The 3,352-nt window shown below is 37.3% G+C and overlaps 1 non-coding gene across 1 annotated transcript; it reads left to right on the plus strand.

The window, feature by feature from the left end:
* Positions 1 to 2,203: 2,203 nt before the first annotated feature.
* On the plus strand, positions 2,204 to 2,309 carry LOC128287710 (small nucleolar RNA R71). Its single transcript, XR_008278410.1, has one exon. It is a non-coding gene; the product is annotated as a small nucleolar RNA R71 (small nucleolar RNA).
* Positions 2,310 to 3,352: the final 1,043 nt, after the last annotated feature.

The following is a 3,352-nucleotide window of genomic DNA, read 5'->3' on the forward strand; positions in this document are numbered from 1 at the left end:
CCATGTTTGGGAAAATCGTTGCCCTATTTTCACACGGCCCTAAGCACGCTCGTGTGCTTGGCAATGTCTCTGTGGAAAACCTGTATTTAAGAGCTCCGTTAGTAAGTTAGGTGTTGAAGTTTAAATTTTAAAGAAGTTAATACAATTAGTGCTCGGGTTGCCTCCCGAGAAGTGCTTATTTATAGTCTAAGCTCGACTTACCTCTCCATTGAATGGTCATGGTGGTTCGAGGAGTTTATACTCCTCATTCCTGCTATCATTTCCTGCTATCATTCTCATCAAAATAAGGTTTCAAACGGGTGTTGTTTACCTTAAAAGTGCCAAACTTGGGATGACTTACCTCGACTATACCAAATAGGAAAATGCCAAGTACCGTAAGAGAAATTTCTTCATTCGATGTGGTAGTGACAATGTGAGGATCTGCGGCATCTAATAAGACTTTATCTCCAACCTTAAGTTGATGTGGGAATGTGTTGAGCTCGTTCTGGCGTAATTCTGGTTTATTGTGTGTTCTTGGTTTATGCGTCTGCCATTCATCTAGCTCCTCGATTTGTAGCTTTCGATCTCCATAAATAGGTCCTCTGCTACTATTTGATAATGACTCATGTGCTTCATTCAGACTCATTTCTTGCAAAGCAAGTTGTACTATATTGTCAGTTTTGTAGAATGGGTTAAACGATCACCTTCAATTTTCGATGTGTTGCCAGAATTGTAAGCTTGAAGGGTGATTGTTTTGTCTCTCACACGGAGTGTGAGTTCACCTGTGCCAACATCAATAATCATTTTAGCAATTGCTAAAAAGGGCCTTCCTAAAATCAGAGGAGTGTTGCTATCTTCCTCTATGTCTAAAACAATGAAGTCAACGGGAAATATAAATTTATCAATTTTAACTAACACATCTTCAATAATACCCCTAGGAAATCTTATAGTTTTGTCTGCTAATTGAATGCTCATCCTAGTCTATTTGGGTTTCCCGAGATCTAATTGTTTGAACATTTTGTAGGGCATGACATTAATACTAGCCCCTAAATTAGCTAATGCATTATTAACATCTAAACTACCAATTAAGCAAGGAATCGTAAAACTCCCTAGATCTTTTAGTTTGTTGGGTAGTTTATTTTGGAGAATAGCTGAGCAAACTGGGTTTAGCTCCACATGCGACGCCTCGTCCAACTTCTGCTTATTTGCTAAAAGCTCCTTTAAAAATTTCATTGCATTTGGCATCTGCGATAAAGCTTCAATAAACGGTAAGTTAATATGTAATTTTTTTAAGAGTTTAAGGAATTTACCAAATTGTTCATTTTAGCAATCTTTCCTTGTCGCATTGGGGTATGGCACACGAGGTTTGTATTCGACATTCACTGATTTGTTTTTATTATGACCTACTCACCTTGACCTCTGCTTACTACAGTTTCTTGCCTTGGTTCTGGCTCAGGCTCAACGAATCCTTCTTCATCTTGAACATTAAGCGCGTTGAGCTGTTCCCTTGGGCTGGGTTCAATATTACTTGGCAAGCTACCTAGTGGTAGTTCAGAGATTAGTTTAGAAAGTTAGCCTATCTGAGTTTTGAGCCCTTGGATTGATGCTTGTTGATTTTTAAGTGCTGTTTCGGTGTTCTGAAAATGAGTTTCTGACACTGAGATAAACTTTGTGAGCATCTCTTCAAGGTTCGGTTTCTTTTCCTGTTATAGGGTGGCTGTTGAAAACCTGGAGGATGTTGTGGTCTTTGATTTCCTTGACTGCCCCACGAGAAATTTGGGTGGTTCTCCAACCTGCATTGTAAGTGTTACTATATGGATTGTTTTGAGATCGAGGGTTATTACCCATATAATTTAACTGCTCGTTATCCATATTTTGGCCATAAGGTTGGTATTCCGAATGGCTTGTTCCACCTCCACTTGCTTCGCATTGCATTACTGGGCGAACTTGTGAAGAACTAAGAAAACTACCAATCTTTTTATTTAGAAGTTCTACCTGGTTTGACAGCATAGTAACCGAATTGACGTTATAAACACCTGCTGTTTTAGTTGGCTTAGTCCTCATGACTTGCCACTGATAGTTATTCAGTGACATCTCATCTATAAACTCATAAGCCTCTTCAGGTGTTTTATTATTGATGGTTCCACCAGTAGCTGCGTCAACCATTTGTTGAGTCGAAGGATTGAGGCCATTATGGAATGTTTGAACCTAAAGCCAAAGTGGTAGCCCATGGTGAGGGCACCTTCTCAAAAGGTCCTTGTATCTCTCTCATGCATCGTAGAGTGTTTCTAAGTTCATCTGTACAAACAAAGAGATATCATTATGTAATTTGGCCGTTTTAGCAGGCGGAAAATATTTTAATAGAAATTTTTCGGTCATTTGTTCCCAAGTAGTGATTGACCCTCATGGTAACGAGTTCAACCACGGTTTAGCTTTGTTTCTCAATGAAAAAGGGAATAACCGAAGACGAATGGCATTATCAGAAACACCATTAATTTTAAATGTATTGCATAATTCCAAAAAGTTTGCTAAGTGAGCGTTAGGATCCTCATCCTGCAAACCATCAAACTGAACAAATTGTTGTATTATTTGAATAGTGTTAGGATTTAGTTCAAAAGTATTTGCAGCGACAGCAGGTCTAACTATGTTTGATTTAGTTCCTGTTAAAGAAGGTTTAGCATAATCATACATAGTGCGTGGAGCAGGATTTTGATTAACCGCAATTACAGGATGTAGCTGATTGTCTTGGTTTTCAGCCATCTCTTTGGTTGGGCGTTGAGTATTATCCTCTTGCTCATTCTCTGTGTATCTTAAGCTTTGCCTTATTTCTCGTTGATCTCTACGAACTGTGCGATCGATTTCTTCGTCAAAGAGTAGTGGTCCTGACAAGTTTCTTCTAGTCATAAACTATAAAAACCTGCCAAGAGAAAGAAAAATTAAATTAATAAATAATAAAAAAAATTAAATTAAATTAAATTGTAAGGAAAATAAATGGCTAAAGTAATAAAAATTGAGTGTTCCTAATATCTTAGTTCCCCGGCAATGGCACAAAAAACTTGATCGCGATTTTCGTGTGACAGGTTTTAAATATTTATAATGAATCGTTCTTGAAACTAACTATTATCACGATGTAGGCAAGTGTACCTATCGAACAGAAGTATAGTTTTAGCAAGACTAGATTGTCGAACCCAAAGGAACTAAAAGTACTAGTAATGACTGTCTTTTTATTATCTAGCCTAAAAATAAGGGAGTTTTTTTTTAACTAACTAATTATCTAAACTAAGAATTCACAGAAAGTATAATTGGGGGATTACTATTTGGAAAACGATTGAATTAAGACAATACCTAAGGAAAAATCCACCTAGAATTTACT

This window comes from Gossypium arboreum, chromosome 13, assembly GCF_025698485.1.
Source record: "Gossypium arboreum isolate Shixiya-1 chromosome 13, ASM2569848v2, whole genome shotgun sequence".
NCBI lineage: Eukaryota > Viridiplantae > Streptophyta > Magnoliopsida > Malvales > Malvaceae > Gossypium > Gossypium arboreum.